The following is a 24,466-nucleotide window of genomic DNA, read 5'->3' on the forward strand; positions in this document are numbered from 1 at the left end:
CTACATGCAACTAGCATAAAATAGTTCGAAATAAGTCTGTTCTTTAATACATCTTTCTTTGTCTAGCATCTGAGTTACTCTCTCGTTTGCTCGTTAGATTTTTTACGAATGGTACGTTTGTAGACGGCGCGTAAGCCGATTCAATGACTCATTATATCTGCATCAAAATCCAATATTGCCAACAGATGTATTTTTTTAATTAATTTTTGTCAACTGTCCAAATTTAAAATAAAGTGGATACCTTAATATAGGACATCAACGCTTCATGAAATTAAGGCGAATTTTTGAAATTCACGTTAATTTAAGTCGCTTTGATACATGGTTTTTACCTACACGGCTGTTTTTTTTTTTTCTGGCAGTGGTCCCTGCAGTCGTAGTTTTCAGAGATTGACTTCTCACGTGATAGCATTTCACTATCCACGCTGATAAATGTGATACAGTTTGCATGTTGCTGCGGCTTGGAGAACAGATATCTTCAACATTGCGCAAAAACAATTTAAACGCGCGCAACAATTACGACTTGTCTCAGCTATCTGCTACATCCTGTGTAATAAAGGTAACATAAAAGTAACGTGTTTTTACTATCTACAACATCGTGCGACACATTTTTGCGTCAACTGTCTAAACAACACTCAAGGACTCAACCTCGGCGTGTACTCTATCTTCAATATTGCATGCGATACTTTTAGCTTGTCTTGATTATGTGAAACTTCGCAAGCGGCTTTTCCATCTGTTGTCTATTATCTGTAATATTGCGCAAAGTGGCCTTCCACAATTATCAGCTATTTCATTTTTCCTTGTTAAAACGCAGTTTACTCCCAAACGAAACTAACCAGTTATTTCTTAGTATAGAGGTACTGACAGTTGAGGCAAAATTTTTATACGCGTGTTCAAAACAAAACTTGTCTTTCCCCCTTTCCCTCCCCGTTTCTCCAGCTAAGTTTTTGTGGGCCTATGCATAAGGCCCGCTAAGTCAGAGCAAATATGCATGTTTATTATATGGAGAAGAGTGTTTTACTGGGAACTAAACTACTCGTAGATTCCATACGCCGCTTCATCCAGGACCCGAGTGGCGTATTTTCCGTATGTCACCTTTGTGAGTGTCGTATCGTTCAATGACCTCACGATTCCCGCCTTTTGCTTTTGTTGAATTGGTTTCTCCATATAATAAAAAGAACATTACACGTTGGCTCGAAGATATGAATTTTATGTTCTCGTGGCAAGAACAATATCTCACGAGTGAGCGAAGCTCACTCGTGAGATATTGTTCTTGCCACTCGAACATAAAATTCATATCTTCTCGCGACCGTGTAATATCCTCTATATACGGGATGACACGTAACTGACCTTCGGGAGCGTATTTTGCCCTATACATGTAGGTAGACTGGGTAATAGCATTCGCTGGGTCCATTGCCAACGTTCTGCGTTTAATTTGTTGGGCGTATCGTTTCATAAGTAATTCTTGTACAGTTTCCTTTTATCTTTCTAGTAGTTGCCTACTCGTAAGACTAGAATACGTCAACCCAATGCAATGCTGGAGATAATTTTTCCTCTTTAACAGGTCATGTGTCCGTTCAACTCTTCATTTTGGCCGGACACGCTAAATGCCGGACTTGGTTGGTCCTTGGTCTTGTGCTCAAGATCCCTAGCTCTGCTTTTCCCACTACCGACCGCGGTATGATTCATCGCTAAGATGAACGTGATTCCGCGTTAGTTCCCGCGTGAAACAGTGCGTGACGCGTTCGTTTCGACCCAAAGAAACTGAGAACGAAAAAGAATCCAACATGGCGAGATACATGGCAGTTCATATAATACGAACATATTTTGACGCTGAAGCTGTGACGAAGAGGCCTTTTGTGATATCAGTTGACTTTAGAAAGGTATTTCCCTTCGTCTGGTTGGATATGGGTGCAAAGAAAATAGCTGCAGCGGCTGCAAAACACTGAAACAGAAACCACGTTTACAAACGCTCACCGCCGACAACAGCCTGGCAATTCCTTAGGGTTAATGCAAGACTCTTAGCCGAGGTAAACTAAAACATAGTAGAGAGGTTAAGCATGACGTTACGGCAAACGGCAAAAATTGCCTCTGACTTTGGTTTCTTTTCCATTAATCCTTAAATTAATTCAACTCGAAAATAGAAAAAATCTCCTATTGACAGAAAATACAAATAATCTCAGTTAAGCTTAAGTGTACACACGGCTAAAAAACAACGGCAAAAGTTTAATTTTTGTCGTTTGCTGTTTGCTGTAAATGTCATGCTTAGCCTCTCTATTAGTAGAATTCTACTAGTATACTAATGCAAATGCTATAATCTGATTGGCCGAGCCATTGAACACTATGAGCCATTAGTGTTCAGTGGCTGGAGATCAGCTAGGAAATGGCGACGTTTTTTTTTTTTCGTTTTCCAAAGTTTTGGAGGACCGTTTTGATGCAAATGGCTTATTAAAATCCCTGAGATGACTTTAAAAAGGACGTTTATGGTTTCGAGACTTAAAAAAACTTGGAATTACTGTAAAAATGATGCGTGCGAAATTTAAATTTCTGGCAAGAAATCCAGGTAAGTAACACTGCCTGAACTTTTCCTTGGTACTGTGGGCTGTTCTGCAGTGGAAATGACTCTGGCTGTGCATGATGGCACAGTTTCACTTTCTGAGAAATTTTGAACTGACTCAGGAAACTTGAATGATGCAAGACTATTGTTCGTTGAACAGCTGGCCATAAAAGGTCAATTCCTTGGGAGAAAAACAAGAAAAAAACACACTTTGTTGATTCCAAGTGCTGGAAAATTTCACTTTGAAGACCCAGAAAAAAAAAACCAGGTGACAATAGCAGAAAAAGATGAGGCAAAATAGGAAGCTCCACTGAAAAATCACTGAACTACATGCACATGTACATGGTGCTTGAACGTGCTTCTATGATGGGGCGCACTGCACCTGCGCTAACATCCAAGATCCCCTGACCAGAGCTGCTCAAAAGAGAATCTCAATACTGCAGTGGCAAGTGGGGGGGGGGGGGGATGTGCAGGGGGGGGGGGTTGAGATTGGAGGGCTGCTTGCCAGATCTGCTACTCTGTGGCTTAGTACAAGTAACCTCAGTTGGTAACTACTGTAACTTAAAATTATAGTTTTAAATAGTAATTTAATGTCATACCTCACGAGATAAAAATTAATGCTCTTTTTACATCTTTAAGGTCCTGATAGAGAGACAAGATTGGAATATAAACTCACCCAAAATTAATGGAGAATGTGTCCAAATGAGGCTCAGATTTAGCCAGTCAAGAATGTGAATGAGATACAGGAGAGTTAAAAGTCATGGTAAGTGTGTTTGGCAGCAAGATCATTCCTGGAGATCATAAGCTCATCTGAAGTTTGCTAGTCATAGAATCTAAGACTATATAGTGGCCTCCCTTGGTTTTTTTCTTGCTTCATCTGCTGTAACCCAAAAGAATGCAGGAGAGTAAGAGAGCACCTAAAAAGAAGGATTACCAACCAATTGAGAGAATGACCTTTGACAACCAAGTGATTTTGCAGTGTGAATTTCACATAATAATTTGCATTATAGTCTTAATTTTTACTGTATCTAATGTCATTGTGCAACTGTATGAGGCATTGAGAAAACAATGTTATTAACTTGTCACGTCAATACAACAAGATGAAATGAAGTGATAAAAGAGACATGCATCCATGAAGCAAAAAGCCCAAGAAAATTTGGCAATTTTTGAAGGAAATAAGACGTAATAATTTTGGTGTAGACCTGCAGAAAGTTTTGTAAAGGCTATTGCCAGTCACAGAGGTTCTACGGAGAATTTATCTGAAATACATGTATATACCCAAACAAGCAGGAAGTTAATGTTGGCTGGTAGAACTGTATTGAATTTACTGGGTTTGTCAAACCACAAGTTTGCTCCTTACCCGTGTTTCATTGAAACCTTTCAGTGAATGTTGGGTTTAATTGGCACATGCAGCAAATTCTGGAATGTATTTCCAGCAACAAGTAGTTTTGAGCTTCTAGTTTAATTGTCTTGTTCATGGCAAGTCCAGTTGCATCTGGGGTTGGTTCTTTTGAAACTTTATGATAGTATATATAGCTAGTGTAGGGTAATGTGCTGTGCTAAAAAATGCCCTCTGGTCAATAAACTATGTGAGGTCACCTAGTAACCTGGTGGGCTCAAGTTTAGAGCTCATCGAGGTCACATGTTTTTTGAAGTTGACCGCTGACCACATACTGGGTTTCGATTGGATCGTGGGCTCAGGCAAGGTTAACTTGTTGTGATCAGGGCTGGGTTATCAGAAACTGTTTAACGCTAACCCACAATTAAAAGTTAACCAAAATTTTATTTTTTCATTGCTTATGTTTTGTGTAGTTTGAGGTTTTTCAAACCCGAAAGATAGGGCCTTGGAAACAATATACAGAAAACCTCACTGCAAAGTTACAAAACTCAAATCAAAATTCTCTCATATCCTGGGTTAGCTTAATCAGGCTTTGAACAACCCGGCCCAGGAGCTCCACTTTTAGGCTTGCCTACATGTAAATCTATATTAATAATTATATTACGTTTTCTAAAGTGAAACATAATATGATTCCTGTTGTTCTCAGCAAAGGGAACACTTTTCAGTGCTCTAGTGGGGGAGAGAGAGGAGGGGGCTGGAGGGATTTCTGCTGTAGATCCAGTTCTGTAGGTACTATCAGTAACTGCTGGACTAGTTGTTTTAAATACATGCAAGCTCTTAAATGCCTTTTGATACTGAGAGGTTTCATGTAACTGGCTTATTTATTTTATTATCTTTTATAAAGGAACTGACCAAGACATTAAAAATCCAAACCAAATAGAAGGCTAGAAGGTCTAAGACCAGACTCAAGTCAGATGGAATGTAAATGAGAGACAGAAAAGTTAAGAGTCATGGTGAGTGATATGAATTACTGTTATGTTTTCTTTGAATGTTTGAGTGGTACCTAATAGGTTACTTAATTAATTAGTGACTTGTGGGAATTGTTGTAATACCTGGATACTTCATAGCAACATTTTGTGCTAGCTATTTATAGATGGCAAGCTATCCATCACTTAATCAAAAAAGGAAAATTGCTGTTCATGTAGCCCGTGATGTTTGACCTGGTGTTTGAGTTTGAAAATATGAATTAATGTACAGTATGTATTTAAATATGTACGAGGGGTTGCGAATGGTAACTTGAAAATCTTGGGTGACACAGTCAAACTTTTGATTTGATCTCAAAATCTTGGAATCCTCATTTCAGTGTGAATCGTCTCGTCTCAGAGCCAGCTTTTAGCCAGATTAGTCCAAACATCCTGAGGATGCCAACTTTTTATTGAAAGGTTGAATCCTTTAGAGTGTTGACCGTTACAGCATGGAGGCATTAGACCCTGTACAACATGTATATGGTGGTTATACTTCTGCAGGGTACATGACTTGTATATATTTACCAGGGCTCCTTACACTGCATGCACTGGACAATACAATCATGTCTTTGGAAATTAGCAGTGTACTAGGTAATTCTCTATGACCATACATTGACACAAGCAGGATCAGTGGTTTTCAATAATTTGTAAGGAGGAGTGTTTCTAATAGTATGTAATGTGGAAGACAGTACAGTACATGTAATAATTGTGATTAATTTACTAGTGAACTAAAAAGTGTCCTTTATCTTTACGGATCAGTATTCCAGCAACATGCCATGACACTAACATCCACACCAGAAACTGAACAGGCCAATATTATTCAGGCAGACTGAAGCAAATGGAGGATAAGGTTCACACTCTAGATGCACATGGTTAGTATATGTCTCCCCAGGCCTCCCTTCTGTGTGGGATGCTGCCAGTTCACGATTGTATGAAATCCATTCAAGGTTACTTCCTAGATTTTCTGGGTATTCTAACCACTAGGTTTAACCTGTTTATACACCTGGGTGGAAAGAGTTACATGTACTGTGAGTCAAAGTAAACTTTCCTGCCCAGGATCATGTCATTTGGGCAATGGCATTGACGAGTAAAATCCCCAGCATTGACATACAGAGTCTAATGCACATACCATTCTAAGGCTGCTGCTTAATGTTATGTGTAAGCTACATTGTACATTGCAACAACTGTGGTTAATTGACTAGAGAACTAAAACACATTACTTAATACATTTATGTCTTTTATCTTTTAGAATCTGTATCCTGACATGACGAGAACACACAAATCCACACCAGCAGACTGGACCATATGGAAGATTTAGTTCACACTTTACGCTAGCATGGTTAGTATGATTATAAATTGTTATTTCCCTTTTCATCCGAATCATGACTAATTGACAATGTTTTGCTGATTCAAATGTCATTCCAAGAAAAAGGTTTTGTTCAGTTTTTAATATGGAAGTTTGGATATTAAACATACACTGTAACTCATCCCTATGAGGTGTCAGCCATTATTTTGAAAATTATATGCACCTTACAGTGAATGAGATATGTTTTTGATAAATGTTAATTTTGTTTTAATAATTGTCAAAGGTACACATGTACTGTATTACTTGCAAAAAAATTTTGGACATTAACATTTCAGACATTTAATTTTGGGATACTTAGCTGGAACGTAGCTTACGCAAATTTTCTGGAATTGATCTGTATTATGTTGAGTTCTCATAAAAGAAACAAAAATTTTCCTTTCCAGTGATAAAAAGAACAGGCAAATCCTAATCCAGGTTCTAGCTTCATTGTGCATGTGGTGGTGTCATCCAAGAAGAAAGTACATACTTTATACTGTCGTGCAAATATTTTGGATGCCTAAAATTTCAGGTAGTTACAAATTTTGGATGGTTATATTTCTGGACGCTTTTTTTTTGTCCAAAATTAAAGTTGTCTGAAATTTTTTGCAAGTACTGCATATGCAAAGTATCTATTTTTATGTTGTCATAATAAGGAGACTAATGAGCAGAGCGGAGTCTTCATTTCATTAAGATTTCCCCCTTCCCCTGCCCCCCCACCCAGTTCAGAGCATTTTGAGTTGCTCATTTCAAGCTTATTGATTCCTGGGTTAATAATATTTCTTGGACTCATTCAGAATTTGTTGCCTCTAGCTTCTGAGTTAATGTCTGGTTCAGAATCATTTATCCCATCAAGGAACATCATTGATTGATTGCATAAGGAATTAGTTTGTTTTGGTGTGGTAGAAATGTTTGCTGGGTAATCGTTTAGGAGGTTGTAAAATTCTCAAGACTGCTAAAGCAAAATTTTAAGAGAAAATATTTGCTTTTCATGCACGTTTAGCAAACGTCCTGTACAAAATACTTACTACATACATATTGGATTTGCAGGCAAGGACCATTGTCCCAGGACAGAGGACCCAGGACTCAGGACGCAGCACCAAGGAGCAAGGATAGGACTGAGGACGGAGGACTGAGGACCGAGGATTGACAACTGGGGATCAAGGACAGTGGATGAAATTCAAGCCTTGGATGACAAACTTTCAGAAGTTGAATTATAGATATATTAAGGTATATGAGATATTACCAGTAGAGATGGCACGGTGCACCTTGCCCTGAGGGTTTTTCTCTGGGTACTCCAGTTTCCCTCACTCCTGAAAAACCAATATTTGCGAATTCCAATTTAACAAAATTGGTGACACATTGCTGTGGGACAATTGAGATGAAAAATTCTTTGATTACTCAAGGTAAACATTAGGTGCACCTTATCCTGAGGGTTTTTCTCCGGGTACTCCGGTTTCCCTCACTCCTGAAAAACCAATATTTCCAAATTTCAATTTAACAAAATTGACGACACATTGCTGTGGGCCAATTGAGATGAAAAATTCTCTGTTTATTTCCTAGTTACATGTGCACATGTGTCTTCGCAGTCTCCTTTGCAGCTGTTATTTAGGTCAATGAGCAAATTGGGAAATAGCTTTATTTATTTTCTGTCTTTTTCAAAGATCTCTTTTTTGATCATAGGTAAAGGGAAATTCCCAAGTCAATCAATCATTCAATCAATCAATCAATCAAACAATCACTTGATAACTCAATCAATCAATCACTCAACCAATCAATCAATCAGTCAATCAAACAATCACATGATAATTCAGTCAGTCAATCAATCATTCAATCAATCAATCATTCAAACTCATTAAATCAATCAAACAATCACTCAGTAACTCAATTAATAGGTTAAAAGCCCAGGATATGCAGATAACTAAAATAGCAATTACTGACCTTTAAATTTACACTGTACGTGTCTAGTTGCAATTTGAAGAGCTTTAAACAGACATAAATTCCAATATCACTTTGATGCACATGTAACTAGTACCCATACAAACAGAGTATTGAACTGACCAGTGTGTTGGGTGGGGTTGTTCATCTACAAATAAGTGGCTTGCTTGCAAATTCTCTCTAGGGGTATTCTAAGACTTTATTTTTACGTGTTCCATGAATGATATAATTATTTGGCAACCAAAATATATTCCCTTTCATTATATTAGAGCCGGAAAATTTTGCCAATAGCAATCATTATTACTACAAATTAATTGAAATTCAATCACTGGAAAATCTGTTTTTGATGATTTATTTCTGGCATATGTACAGACATTTTGGTGTACCACTAAGGCAGTCAGATACAATCCGTACAGTAAATTTGACTTCACAGAAGCCACTTATTTGCTCATGAACACCTAGTTCCTTCTCCTTACAAGATTCCTATTGAGCAGCTTTGTGGTATCTGTATTTTTTTATTGTTCACTTCCATTGGTTTTCCTCAGAAATCTTAAATTGAGTCTGGACTTGAAATATCTTATGCCAACATTAACATAAGAAACCTTTTAAGGGTTGAGGGATGATTTCAGTGTTCTCTTCATTTTGATGTCTGGTTTTTAAAATATATCATATTCAAAATACCATTGTCACAGTGCAAAGCTTATTACCTTTCTTTACAAGAATTTTTCCTGTTTTTACTGTAAAAAAAAAATACATTCTTGTAATCCAAAGTGTTTTGTCTTGGGAAAGAAGCTGCTCAATAGGAAACTTGTATTTAAGAAGATATTTTACTTGAATTTTTTTTGTAGTTTCAATGCTCATCATGCTCTAAAATCATCGGCCAAGTCAGTTCTCACAGACCACAGTTATTTTCTTTGGGCAGGCAACATTTTATTTTTTTTTACTATTGAGTTATTTGTTTTGTTTAGATCAATAGCATGATGGTGCTTGGAACTATACTATTGCTTTTTATCACCTTTGAACAAAGGAAGCTTCCAAAAACTATCCTTTTGTGGTAATGCAAGTAAATTCAACTGGCTGATCAAGAAATTAGTAATTAAAATTGAATGCAATACCAATCAGCAGCTTTTCACAAATTTATTCAATTTATTTAGTGTTATACAAAATTGTTATTCCTCACTTGATCAGTTTTAAAAAACAAATTAGACTGGGCTAAGTTTTTCCAAAATAATTTATCTATAGGAGATTCAATTGTTGAATTAAGAAATTATAAATCAATGCTTAGGATTTTGCAACTTTATGTAACGTTTTCCTTGTCATACAAAATTAATATTTCTTGCATGATCAATTTTAAATGACAAGTTCTGACTTAAGTTTTGCTAAAATAATTTATTCAAATGAATTCAATTGTCTGATTGAGAAATAATTGAATGCAATACCAATCGATAGGAGTTCACAATTTTATTCAGTTTATTCATTGTGATGAAAAGTTATGTTTTACTCGATCAGTTTTAAAGGACAAATTCTGAGCTTCGTTTTTCTAAAATAATTTCTTTGCTTCCTTTGTTTAAAGGTGCCACAGCAAGCTCATTAGCACAGAACTAAACAATTACTAAGCTAAGAAAACACCTCAAATTTTGGTGTCATAAGGTCTTCAAATTAGCATTGACACTAACGTGTTAAAGATGGCCAAACGTGTGGATAGCCAGAAGAACAGGAGTGTCGAACAGACTCTTCAGATCTAGTGGGCGTTCCTAGTGAGCCATAATATTGGCATCATTGTACATGTATAATAGAGAGAAAATTAACCCTTATGGTTATTTTCGTTAGGGTTTCGATGCAGTAGTTTTCAGTAGTTCAAAACCACTTAGGGAATGAGGCTTTTTAATCCTAGTTAGTTAGGGTTTATTAAGTTCTTTTTAACTCAAGTGAATAGTTTTTTTTTACTGTGCTAATGAGCTTGTTAGTTTTTTTCTTTGTGGATTTTATATTTTCCACTGAACTTAGTATATTTTAGATTATTTTCAGGAACTGAGATGGCCCATACACCCGCACACAACACAAATGGTCAGATTTAAATCTAGCCGATCTACGTCCCTGCAGGGTTGTGGAAACTCTTGCTCTGAGGACGGTGTTTCTGACGTTCCTCTGCAATATTCCAACTGAGAAATCGTGGTGAGTTTATCTGTTCCGCTCATTTTTGATGGAGGCACTTGGACACTTTGATGGTGTGGTCGTTTGCTCTCAAGTGGAAAAGGCATCATGGGGGAAGGTGAGAGTTTGCTTTTCATGTCTTTTCGGCTTTACTTGACTACGTCAGAAAACCACACCTTTATTCCAATTGGCTTGAAAGATGTTTGTTCTCAATCAGTGTATCTAGAATTTTTTTTGTTGTTGAGGACGTAAAATAGTTGTGCTTTAGTGCAGGTCATGGGTAGTACATTTCCAGGATGTCAGGGTTAGTTTTCAACAATGAAGGTCACTGATCTGGCTTGACTGGAATTTCACAAGCAACACTAGATTGAGCTGTTAATCATCTGGGATTCTTCTGGAAGAGCTGATTCTCGTTTAGGGCTTTTCTTAATTAAAAATAATAATTTTCTTTTCGTTTAAATTACGAAAACAACAACAAATTAGGTATCGAGTAAAACTTAATTAGTCACAATTATCTTAAGAACAGAATTTATTAACACTATCAGTCCACACTTCAGAGAAAAATTAAGAGCATTAACCGCTTAAAATATAAATTACAATTATCTCGAATTAAAACTTAGGCCTTTTTTTCTGATTAACTCCAGGAATTAGTTAACCTAAAAGAACTCAAAAGAAGGCTCCTGCGCTGATGTTACTTGAGTTGTCACGCAACACTTCTTCCTGGAGTGTTGTGTGACGATACGAATAACGCCTATGAAGGAGGCTTCGTTTGGGGGAAATTTTAGTCCTAGCTACTAAACATATAGTTACATTTTCCGTGATCAAAGTTCAAAACGTAGGCCAATTGTTCATTTTGACTTCCAAAACGTTTAACTAACCTCGTAAACGTTTTTTTGTAACCAAACATATCCATAGTTCGATATGAATTTTGTACGCCTATTATTTATCTTGTCTTCTTTTAACTTAGTTAATCTTGAACTTGGTATTTAATTTATTTTTTTTCACTAAACTTAGGCCAGTTGCTCATTTTTATTTCCAAAACCTGAAATTTACCGCGGAAACTATATTTTTTGACTACGTACATAACTGTAAGGTAATTTTCATAAGTATCACCCAACTAGTGGACTAATGCAAATCCTGTATTTTAATTGGCTACGCTACTAGAGGACTATTAGTAATAGCCCTCGAGTAGCGAAATTGGCATAATCGAGCGTGACGCTTTCTTTCGTCTTATTCCCAAATAAATCTTTCTTCAACTTGCATTGGCTAACTTTATTATTGCCTTTTCTGTCCGACTAGTTGGGTGATACTAAAAGAATTAGACCCTTCGCCCTCAAGGGCCACGGGTCAATAGGCTATTGACCCGTATCTCTTGCGGGCTACGGGTCTAATTGTTAATTATATTGCATTCCAAAACTATAAATTCAACTTCTAAAACCAAGTATATGGTTCGGGGTTTTTTTCTTTAATTTCGTTGGCCAATTGTTTATCTTTACGTCCTAAACCGACTAAACCTAAGAAACGTTTCCCATCGTTTTTTCTAATACTTGTTCAACTTCGTTCTTATCCTCGGAGATGCAGCGGCAGTTAATCGTGACGAGACGACGTAAACCGAGCGGTAAAACCTTACGTCGGGTCGATTTTGCCGCTCGGTTTACGTCGACTCTTCCGACTTACTGCCCGAAGTTTCCGAGGATTCTTAGTTGTTTAATGTTATTTAAAGCCAAAATTAACAATAACAAAAGCACAAATCAATTTCAAAATTCCACCGTGTTTGCATTTTTAGGACGAATTTAACTGTGAATATTTAATAAGATTTACTATGAATATTTAAACTACGATTCTTTCAAAGAATATTTGGATTTTTTATGTACAAATTAGACTCGATCGATTTTAAATAACTGAAATTAGATATCAAAACAAACTTAACGCAATTCTAGGTGATGTGAACGGACGAAAATCGCCCGTTTCCTTTCGCATTAGTGTTTATTTACCTAAGCAAAATACGCTTAAACCTGAAAACAAATTACTAATCTTTTATCGCTTTAACTTTGATCTTATTTACACATAACCAAAAATTCCTAAACTTGTATCAGCTTGGGCGGTAGAGTTTCAAATGACTTGTGTTCTTTTGGTGAAGTTTGTGGGAGAACAGTCAGCAGGAGGTTTGGTCGGCGAGTCAGATCAAGGATTTTTTGCGTTGGATTCTTTTCTTGGCATCCATGGGAATTACTAAACATGACTTGTACATTAGCACTTCCGTTTTTCTTGTCCTTCCAAAGGAAATTTCTAGATGCAGTGCTTGGAACACGCATCTTAAATTTTACTATTTTGGCATTAACCTTTTCGCGCATTACTTACGGCTCTCAAAGCTAATAAAAATTCCAATTCAAATGGTGTGGTATTATGACGTGGTTGAGTGAAACCGAGGAGGCATGGGGAGCAAACTCTCACTTCCCTCATTATGCCATCTCCACTTGATAGCAAACGGCCATATCATTAAAGTGGTCAAGTGTCGACATCAAAAATGGCGGAACAGATAAACAAACCAGGATTTTAAAGTTGGAATATTAATGAGGAACAAAAGAAACACTTCAACTCAGAACAGAGTGAAAACAACCCAAAAAGCAGGGACAAGATCGGCTAGATATTTTTTTATTTTTTTTAACACAATGAAAGCGCAAATAAAGAGACAAAGAGACAGTTTCGTGTGTTGTTATTTTTACCCGCAATCCATCATAACTGACCAGGTAAACACTTGCGTCCATGACTAAGTCCTGATATACAGTGTAATCTGTCCCGCAACTTGTCCCGCAATCGTCTCGAAAACGGCGTGACAAGTGACATGAAACATTAAGTCCTACAACACAACGTGCAACGGGCAAACGTTTGCAAAACAAGTCGCTTCAAAGGTTACAGAGAGTAGAACTAAGTTCCAACTTTCTCCAACCGCTGTAGCAATTGTTTCGCATGAGGTCTGCCCGTTACCCGGTATGCTAAACAACCCAATGTTTCATACAACGCACCTGTCACGCCGCCTTCGAAAACATTACAAGACTAGTTGCGTGAAAGATTGCACTGAATAACAGGAACACAAACCAAGTTCTGCTTTTAAGAAAACCACTACTTAAAATAATGTCTGTCATAAAACTCTCTTTGTACCTCTATCGTGTTTTCGCTGTAGTATTTGCGAGTTGCAAACTGTACTTAGTTGCTCAAGAAGTCGACTTACAAAATAAGTTTGCCCTTCCCTATTCACACCTTGCGTAGCTGTCACAGAACGTCTTTACGTAAGCGTGACGCAAGTCTTTGCACGTCACGCTATAATTTGCGTAACATCGGCTGCCTTTAAATAAAAGCACGGGCGATTGAAATGAAATAGAATGTGCGAGATAAGAACCTGTAACTCACTGTAACTCCTTAAACAACAAACCCAGCAATAAAATAAAATGCTAATTCAGTAAAAACGCGCGCTACCCGACAATGATTTTTTTGTTGGATGCTGACATCAAAAACGTTGGCCCCGAGAAAAATTTATCCGAACAAGCCATTTTCGAAACTGAGCAACTAAGCACAATTTGTCTTACAAATACAGCAATGAAATGAGGTATTAAACACAAAGACGCACTACCAACGGGATTACAAAAACACCAACTGGATAATTAAATGCAATTTTAAATTGCGATAGTAAATTTCCAAGTAATTTTAAGAATTTTGCAATATTTCAAGACAATTTGTCAAACATGAGTTAAAGATTAAAAAATATCCAACTTAAGCGACGGGTACATCCTCAAGGAAATTATAAGCATTTTTTCTTTTTTTTTTAATAGTAAATATTCAAATAATTTCAAGAATTTTGTAGTATTTTAAGAAAATATTTTAACATGAATTACAAATTAAATTGTATCCAAATTTAGAGAAGGCTAAATTCTCAAGAAAATCAAGTGCCTTTTTTAAAATTTTTCTCTGTAAGTGTAAATTTACAATAAAGAATATTGCAATATTTCAAGAGAATCTGTTAATATGACTTCAAGATTATATTGCATCGAAATGTAGAGACAGCTATTTCCTCAAGTAGTGCGTCTTTGTGGTTCTGAGAGCTTTATAACGTACATTGCATTTCAGCAGCGACATCCTTGTACCCTCATATCACTAACTTTACAGTGGCTCATATTATTTTGTCAGGAGACTTCACTTAAAACACAACCGAAATGGGGTGTAATTATTTTCACGGATTTTTTGCGAGTTCTAGATCATAAAACAACCAATACTTCATAGCCTAATTTAAAAAGGGATTAATAAATAGAACCGGTAATTGACATCTATTTTGTAGTTATCCCTTCAGCAAAAGTTCAACAAAGTTATGGGTTAAGTTTTTTTAAAAGAAATGAAATATCTGAATCACAGTGTGAAATCCCAATTTTTATCGACAATTTATTGTAATAAATCTGCATAGTCAAAGTAATGAGAGTTTGGCAGAAATGAAAATTAAATCTTTTTTGAAATCTCGCAACTATTTTGAACTCCATAAAATGTCTGCGATAAAACCATTGAAGAGCAAAGTGAAATCACCATGTTCATTTTCTGTTGATCAATAATTCATTTTGATAATGCGTTATTGTCAAAGTAATTGGAATTCGGTAGAAAAATCGAAACTAAATCTCTTTGATTGAGGTGATACACAATTGACAGTTTGGAACTTGAAAACACTTGTCCCCCTGCCCTGTAGAAGTTTTGAATACCAACGTGCAGTTACTTTTTTTTTTTTTTACTTAATCAACAATTCAATTTGACACTTAGCTTGCACATTGCACTTAACTTGTGACTAACATATTGAACAAAACAAAATGTTTCAAACTTTTTCACTGCCAGTTGTCATATTCTCCAAGTATTTTGCAGATTTGGGTAACTTGCAAAATGTATTGTTTTCAAACTCATGCTGTAGGGATAAGTGTTAAGATACAAAATTGAATGGTGAAGTCATATTTGTACCAATGGGCCACTGTAGAGCAACTACAAATACCACAGACATGCATAGCCAAACAGAAATCAAATGTAAACTACCAGACATCGCAAACAGTAACATGCATTCTAAATAAATTTGTTGAAAGTGGATAACACCTCAGAGAAGAATGTGAATAATAATGTGAATAAACATAAACAAAGAATTCTTCAAAACAAATTACAGGCAAGCCATAGAATTTCTAAAGAAGCTTTTCAGAGAGTAATAATACTACTTACTAGATAATTTTATTCTAGTTATCAACTGTAACAACCACTGCTAAAAAAAATCAGTCCTTTAAATGTTTTGATAAGGAGTCTTTAATTTAGCAGTTACTCTGTTATCAATTTGCCAAATTATATTCACTTTTTTAGCAATTAATTTATCAAGACACTGTGGTCACAACAGCAGAGTTTTTGTTCAGCATGTAAATAAAAATTCATTTGACCACAGAATGAAGTCTCTTGTTGTTTGTTGTTTTTAAATGGTTAAAGAAAATTTTGAACAGTACTCAGCAGCCAGGCCACATTTTCATTGCATCATTCTGTCCAAGAGGTTTTGTCCAGTTGGCTTCCGACAAGCCTTTTAATTACCACTCTGGGTTATGGCTGCTCTTGAACCATATTATTTTGAGCCAAACATGTTTCAGACTCCAAAATGATAGCATTGAAGATAGTGAAGTGCAAATATATCTTGCTGACTTTGTGATGCAAGTCAGTTGCAGGTTTCTCTCACAGGACTTCCTGCCAATTTCAAGTCAGACAGAATGAAGTCACATAAACACGGCCTGGCTGCCAAGTACAGTTTCAAAACGGTGGCCCCCATAGTCACTTTTTTCGAGACAAATTTCTATAGTAGGATAGTAGGATAGTAGGCACTTCAGAGGCTGAAACTTCAGCAAAAGGAAAAGCCGGAATGTTTACTTGCTATAGGCGAAGACAAAAAGAAAGGGTTTTTTGGAGTGACCTTCTTTTTAAGTTGAAAAAAAAAACCTTGACTTCTGATGCTGAGCTTCATTTTACACTACTTAGAAAGGAAATTTTTGGGAAAAAATTTTTCTTTACAATTGGACTGCAGAAATATTTTTAAATATACATGCAAATGTCGAACAAGAATGAATGAACTGATAAGTCATCTACTTTCAGAAGTGTTCTCACACTCATGAAAAAATACTGTATTTCCTCAGTTGGCCCCCTTCCTCTGTTAAGAGTCCAACCTGCCCATTTATTTTTACATGATGAACATTCAGTAACCCTATCAGGAATAAAAGCAGAATTATACCCTCCAGTGCCCCCCCTCCCACTGTGTGAAGGATTTATTGACCCATCCATGGAATTCCTTCTTGACAACCTGTCGTAAAGTTTATCTGCAACCCTTCAACTACTGAAATTGAAGTTTTGTAGTTTTTTTCTTAGGGCAAGAAAGAATACAATGTACAGATCTATGTACAAGATTACCATGTTGTAATAAGCTTCTCCCCTCCCCCAAATTACTCCCATGCCAATCTATTTTTGACTGTAATGATCTCAATGGCAGGGTGTTGTCTAGAATGGGAAAACCAATCAGGGGTACATGTATGCAGAGTCCAGTATCCCTTAACCCAATCACTTTCATTTTCCTGTTTTGAACCATATGGCGGGTGATCATAATTTATTACTAACAGTGTGGCAGTGAACCAGCAGCTCAGCACTCTCTAGCCATAAATTTCTAAGCCCTTCAAGATGAGGTCAAAAAGAACAGAAGTTCCTGGTGGTGTCAATGATAAGTACAGATTATCTGATTGTTTTGTACAATCCCCGAACTTTGAATTGGAAGTATTGATTACATTGAGTCTCCATTCTAATAAGGAGGTCTTTCCAACTCTCCTTTTCAACCTACAAATTTCAGTTTTGACATGCTACATGTACAGTATATTACTGTTAAGCCCTTCTTCCAAAGAGCTTCCCCTTCTTACATTTTTTTTCCCTTTCTTACATACATGTATGGGCAAAAATCAGGAAGTCCAACAGGGGTTTATAGGAGGAAATACAGTAAAAACATAAAATATAACCAAATGAAATGTTATCCACTTTAAAAACTAATTTACTTTTGGAGCCAATGAAAGCATTTAAAATTATTTACATGTCTGTGGTATTTCAAAATTAAAAGCAGAACTTGGTTGACATCAAGGAATGCAATGATCAACTCAAAACTAACCCTTAACTGGGGGAACTCTGGGAAATAATAGTGAATCACAACAAGTTTGGAGAGTGGGGGGTAAGGGTGTGGGAAGAGGATTGAGGAAGTCACTCTGTCCCATTCTGTGGTGCCCAACCACAAAGAAAAAAAGTGGACAAGTTTCCTGAAGTAGTTTGTCTAATGTGAAAGGACTGATGCTTTGAGAACCTGTCAAGTCATTATGAAAAGGGTAGTAATCAGTGACTGATCAGTTATGGTCTGATTCACCTGGTTCATTTTTGGTGAAGTTTGTGTTGAGGCTGGTTGAAGAGCACCATGTGAGTTCTGTTGAGGTCAAGAAATACTGTAGTAACTACTGTAGGTGCAAGTAGTTGTTGGTATAAGTTGAGTAGTGTCTGTTCTTAGTAAGTTTGGTGGTCATTTGTTGAAAGTGTGTTGTACTATTCTTGGCTTGCACTGTCATCCAATAAAAAAATAATTTGAAAACCATTTGGTGGATAAAGTTAAGAAATTGTGATGTTATAAGAGATTGGTAAAGAAGACACTTCTCCAAGTTTTAAGTCTGTATGTTCTCCTAAACTTCAGATATTCATTGAAATATTTTGTACAAATTTACAGAGCCCGGTATGGAGCCGCCATGTTGATGCACCTCTGTAGGACACCAACATGGCAGCCAGAAAATAGTGCAAACATCTGGAACTTACTTTGTCTATCTAGGCAACTGATTATCTGTGCTGAACAAACAAGCATTTACATAAACACTTTTCCTAACACTTTAACTTCTGAATGGGCTAAAAATCACGAGATAAGTATATATTTTTTTACAAACGCCTTCGTAGCTTTATGTCACGCACCACCATAACTCTGAAATTCAAAATGTGCTGGTTTCCAGACGAAGCAAGCTACTGAGCTGAAAGTTGTAAACAGATGTGAATTAACCCCCTCTTATGCCTGATGAGCATAAAAACTTTGGTGGCTCCTTAGTTTTAGATTTTAGAAAATGATGACATCACATGCAAGCCAAGGATAGGTGTTAATTTGAATGGAGTTAGTTCTGTAGTTTGGTCTAGTTTTTTTTCCAAGGTATACAAAAGGAACCTTCCCATTTTCTCCATTTATTCCCTGAATTTTCTCTTATTTTGAAAAATTAAAAATTCCCTGGCTATTTTGGATCCTGACCTGTGGCAACCTATAAGAACAGTGCATCATTTAAAAAAGGAAAAAAAGTGGTGCATTTTAATATTTTTCTGCCCTAGAATTTGATGACTTGGGGTAACCTGTAGAGGTGTCCTTAGGGAATTCCCTGAAGGAACCAGGTTAAGTTTTGATTTGATCATTGCATAAAAACACAAGTGTTTACCTGGTCCTGGATTGCAAAAAAAAAAATCATTATTCTAGAATAAGCTTATGGATAATGTCCTCCTCCTGTCTTGTCCTGAGGTATTTTGTCTTCAGCTGTTCAAAAGAAGAAATAGAAAAATTTAGATACTGTACAAATGTTTATAGTTTAGTGGTATACTGTAACACTAAGTGAAATATGCTGATGATATAACTGTTTTTGTTAAAGATATTTTGGTCTGGTCATAGGCTGCTACAACAATTTGAAAACTGTTCTGGTCTCTGAATAAAGCAATCTAAATCAGAAGTACTTTGGCTGGAATCATTACATCAGAGAAAAGAATCTATTCTAAATCTAAAATCAAGCGATGAGCCTGTTTACACCTCGGGTGTATATTTTTCATATGACGATGATCTTACCACTAAAAAAAGCTTCTTTGAAAAGTTGCCTAAACTTAAAAAGACACTCAACATTTGAAGGTCTCAAGACATATCTATATGGAAGAGCAAACGTAGTCAAAACATTGGCAATATCCAAACTAACTTTTATCTGCAGTGTGTTAGACACTCCAAAATGGTTTACCGATGAAGTAAACATAAGGTGTACATGTAGAAGTACAAGAATCCAAAACTAAAAAAACTTGACTATAATATTAAAAATAAGAACAAGGGGGGACTTAATATGTTAGATTTTACATTATTCGATAAGGCATTAGACAGTCTGGGTAAAGCACTTGTGTGCTAATGATAAAAGTGCATGGAAATTTTTCCCACGATCCTTACATTCCAACGTTGACGGCAACCTTCTTTTCTAGTGTAATTATGACATTCAATATCTACCCCTGAATGAAAACTTACCAAAATTCTATCGAGATATAATCTGACAAAAAAATTAATAATGTCAAATCAAATAACATGGAATAATCAGGTTATTCGAGTAAACAAGTCATCTGTTTTTTTTTTCCCTGGTTGGAAAAAAGTCGGCATTGAAAATCTCTTGTGCCTTTTCAACAAGGAAAGTAACACCTTGATGCCTTTTAAAACTTTCATGCAGAAATACAACGTCCAGAGTAATTTTCTACATTATTATATGGCCAGCTCTGTGAGAGGGCAAGATGAATCAAATCCTGCGCTGTGATTGGCTACGCGAGCAGGCAAGATGGAGCTATCTTGCCCACTCGGGACTACCCGCCGTGTCCCGCAAGGAAAATATACGCGAAAGCCACATAAATCCTTTATTGACCGAGCTTGTTCGGTCAAGATTGCTGGATATTGGCCTCATTCTTTTTTTGCGAGTTTATGGACCTCGACTCGCCATCTTGACCTCACACTTGGTCAATAACCCATACATTGTACGTATTACAGCCTTCTATCTGCAATACCACATAAATGGAGAACTATGCTAAAGCAGGAATGTCTTCTACCATCAACTGAATATGTACCACTTGCAATCGAAAAGGTCACATGCAAAACAATTTACAATACTGTACTCAATCACCAGCACTTCCTCCTCCAACTGCAAAGGGAAGACTCACTGACTGCCACTTTATCTTTCAAGAAAGGCAAATTAACAAATCAAATGTGGTTTACTCTGGTTTGTAGATGTACACTTATCAACAATGATATGCATCATCACAGTGGTCAAAATGTTGTGGACTCACAAGGTGCACCCGAGTGGGTTCACAACAATTTTGGCCACTGTGATGACACATATCATTGTTGATAAGAGTACAGACAACGCTAAACTACATTTAGATTTGTTTTTTACCACAATATCAACGTCAAAGAAAATGTTTTTTCAAAGCGCAAGCTGAAAAAGGCATTTTGCAACACATTGACCAGAGCAGCGTTGTCTGAACTCTTATTGACAACAGCATATTAGCCAATCAGGTTACAAGATTAGCAGCAATTGTGGTAAAAAATCTATTCAACCATTATACTCAGCTCTCTCGCAGTTGAACATTTTCTACTTTTCAGTCTCTTCAATGCTTTCCGGAAGAATGGCACAAAATATTAAAGACAATAAAAATCTCCTCACAAACTCGTGATCTTATCCAAACTGATGTCAATTTATGTATTGATGGGAAAGAAGTCAATTTCCAAAATCTTCAATTGAAGTCATTATATGACAGTTTTGTTTCTAAGATATCCAGTATACCAATAGCGCAAACGAAATATAAGGAAGCTTTCAGCATGCACACATTCCAGTAAGAAAAAGATATATCTACTGCCCTTCAAAACAACACTGGATACTAAAATAAGAGAATTTCATTATAAAATATTAAACAGGATCTTATATACAAACAAGATGCTAAACTAGATCCTCCCTTATGCAATTTTTGAGAAAAGAAGTTGGAGACCATAGAACATCTCTGTGGCGAAAATACTGTGTCGGGGGGGTACTGACAATCACAACATACATGATGATGTTTCATACAAAACGAAGTTAAAAAAGCTAGCTGAGACCCGATCAAATGGAAAGAAATACATCTTACTACAGTTAACAATCTAAATAAATCAAATATATTTTGTTTGTCCATAAAGCTTACCTGCAATCCGAGTTCAATCGCTCGCCAACAAAGCTCTCCAACTCCCAGCGAAGTTCTTCCCCTGAATATACAACAGGTACACTGCGATAAGCATAAAGTCCTCTATACGAACAAAGCATGAGAGCACTATAACGAAATGTGCTAAATATACAATAAATAAGACCAAATTAACCTTTATGCATGCCTTTTTTTCAGCCTCGTTCAACTTTCGCGGTTCAAAAACATGGACGAACTGTTTTGCAAAGAATGCTGGGAGAGTTCACTCACCTCGCGCGTTACCCGCGCGAGTCGTTGTTGCGTTAATCCACTTTCATTCATGACCATTCACGCCTTAACGGATTGATATCTTAGTTGTGGACTGTTGTGACCGGACAAGACCTCCGACTTAGTACCTACTGGCAGGAAATTTATAGGTAGTCAGCCATTAAGCATTTTAGCACATGTAAAATAGCTTGACTTTTTGTTAGCCCGTGATGGCAAAACACGCGAGAGTTCTTCTCTTGGTAAAAGATATCGTGCTATTTTCAGAAAAGGCCTTATTTAGCAAGTGCCTTGGTTCAGACAGAAAAAAATTATAAAGAGTCATGTGAATTATACTAATCATAAGCCAGCTTAACTTGAAATAGGTTCTTTATTCCTAATTATTGACCAAAGTGCGCAAACAGTTTTCAGACCAAAATGGTTTCAGAACTATACGCTTTGAGGCCCAATAACTCTATAGCTACCCGCGAGGGGCTACTCTCCCTCGCTAGCCGGAAAAGAGGAGCGTGGACTGACCGGAGTGTGCAAACATTTTTTCAGACCAAAATGGTCAAATTCAGACCAGAATGGCTTCAAAACTATATACCCTCTGAGGCCCCATAACCATATACCTTACACAGGGGAGCACCCCGGGAGGCTATCTCTCCCTCGATCCAGGAAAAGAGAGTGTAAGATGATCGCAGGTGATCTTAGGACAAAGAAAAGTTGAAGGGGATCTAGTTAACTAGACAACTCCGCAAGAGGAAACACTAATCACGAGATCGCTAGAATTTCACCCATAAATTCGGTTTAACAAAACGTTCAAAAGAAACAGCTTGAAACGCAATTCAATAGAATCTACTACAGTACTGCGAACTGGTTTAAAATGGGTGAAAATTTGCGCATGTGTGAGCAGATTCGCGTCGCATTCCTCGCAGTCCATATTGACCATGTTCCTGGTCGATAACACCATAACACAGAGAGTTCAGGTCGTTTTTGTTTCATGTCTAGAACGGCTGGGTACGTCGTTTTTTTGAGTTATTTTTTTGTAAAAAAAATACCTCTTAGTCGGCGCGTCGGGTATGTTATGGACGGGTCAATGGATGAGGGAGTGAGTGAGAGATGTATGTATGTCACACCAATCAGATTGGATCTACTATAAACAGCCAATCAAATTTCTTGTTGTAAATGTAAATGGTATGTGAGAAGATTTGATCCCGATAGAGTTCAGAACGGCCATATTTATTCTTCTATAAAAGAGGAGGAAGTATTCATATATTGGGTTTACTTCGACATTTTTTGTGGGTTAGGCTGAGGATTTTAGTTAAATGAACGAGATGAGCCTTCAGGTTTGAAACAGTTCGTGAGTTAGTAGCATGCAAATGCAACGAGATATTTTTATTTTTAGTTACAAAGGTAACTTGATACTTTTGTTTTTCACAAGGAGTAAATTCAATTAGAGGTCACGAATCGTCGCTTCTAGTTCTTAGGACATGTTTTAGAGGGGACGAGACTTTAGATTTGAAACAGTTCTAACATTTACAATAGTAAGTGCGGGTAACGATTGTTTTGTTCTTGTTGCATGCAAATATAACGAGATATTTTTGTCTTTTAGTTACAAAGTGTAATTTGACACTCTTGTTTTTCACAAGGGAGTAAATTGAATTAGAGCGGACGAATCGTCACCACTCTTTCCCACGAGATGTTTGCTATCTTTAGTAACAAATGGTAACTTAACACTTTTGTTTTTTATATGGAAGTAAATTCAATTAGAGCTGACAAGTTATCGGCTGTTGTTTCCAGGATATTAAACAAAAAAGAAGCTTTCATTTCTGGACAGTTTTTACGTCTCTGCAGTAGCAGCCTAATAGTTTTATTTGATGACATTCATTTCAGTGCGATACCTTTAAAGGTAAAAAGTATGAAAACTGTTCAAATGTTCTTTGAAGACTGCGCGGCACCAAGTTAAAGTGCAATTTAATTAAATCAGACTTTCAACGTGTCAGAGGTTTTTTCTCTTTCTTTCTATTTTCGGTGAAGTTGTGTCGTGTTGTGTTGTGTAAAAAGGTAAACTTACGACTCGTATAAAATGCCAAAAAGTCTCTAAATTAACCTGAGTATTTTTGAGCAAAAATTCCTCTTGGGGGTTGGAGGGGTTATGTGATCGGTGAGTGATGGAGTTATGCATGTGCACGTGTCACACCAATCACAGTGCGTGTTGTATCAAAGAACGAATCAAATTGCCTGTTAGAAAATAAGATGGTATCTACATCAATCTGAAGACGTGTCAGATTACTGTAGTTTGTTCAGTCAAACATTTTATGGCTTACTATTCAGCTATCTTACCATGACCGATGTAACATCGCAACCAAAAAAACTTTTCAAATTAACCAAATCATTACTGTACCATGAATGCTCCAATCTCCGACACTTCACACAAAAAAATAACTCTTGCACGCCTTGCGTGCCTATGTTTTATTCTTCAGCAGTCAGCTCTGTTTGCGGATCGGTTCTGCCGGCAGAAAGTATGACAAGGGTTAAGAAGCTTCAATGTAACATCAGGAGTCTTAATCGGTGACTCCGTCCTCGAATATGGCTCCTGATGAAACGGTTCTAGTCAGAGACCAGTCAGTGGATATTTTCGTTATCTTGCGTAGAACTAATTTACAAGTAATGTTAATATTTTCCTTTTAATCTGTCTTTCTAATTGTTTGTCATGTGTTATTCTGTTTTTTAAGTAATCTGATAATAACTGATCCGCCTAGATTAGCCACAAGTTGCCACAAGGGCTTGCCACAAGTTGCTCG

General features: G+C 36.8%; 2 long non-coding RNA genes across 3 annotated transcripts; one reads left to right on the forward strand and one right to left on the reverse strand.

Moving 5' to 3' along the window:
- Positions 1-1,525: 1,525 nt before the first annotated feature.
- On the forward strand, positions 1,526-13,055 carry LOC110068824 (uncharacterized). Of its 2 annotated transcripts, none has more exons than XR_016208991.1 (6): positions 1,526-2,027; positions 3,194-3,317; positions 4,798-4,906; positions 5,678-5,790; positions 6,168-6,257; positions 7,311-13,055. It is a non-coding gene; the product is annotated as an uncharacterized LOC110068824 (long non-coding RNA). The 2 variants fall into 2 exon arrangements; XR_016208990.1 differs by lacking the exon at positions 7,311-13,055 and adding an exon at positions 6,668-6,761.
- On the reverse strand, positions 12,992-21,778 carry LOC110068803 (uncharacterized). Its single transcript, XR_016208989.1, has 4 exons — positions 21,592-21,778; positions 21,420-21,480; positions 20,361-20,420; positions 12,992-18,987 (listed from the first exon to the last, which is right to left on the reverse strand). It is a non-coding gene; the product is annotated as an uncharacterized LOC110068803 (long non-coding RNA).
- Between the last annotated feature and the right edge of the window lie 2,688 nt (positions 21,779-24,466).

Source organism: Orbicella faveolata, unplaced genomic scaffold (genome assembly GCF_042242905.1).
Source record: "Orbicella faveolata isolate gen_17 unplaced genomic scaffold, um_ofav_v1 contig_26, whole genome shotgun sequence".
NCBI lineage: Eukaryota > Metazoa > Cnidaria > Anthozoa > Scleractinia > Merulinidae > Orbicella > Orbicella faveolata.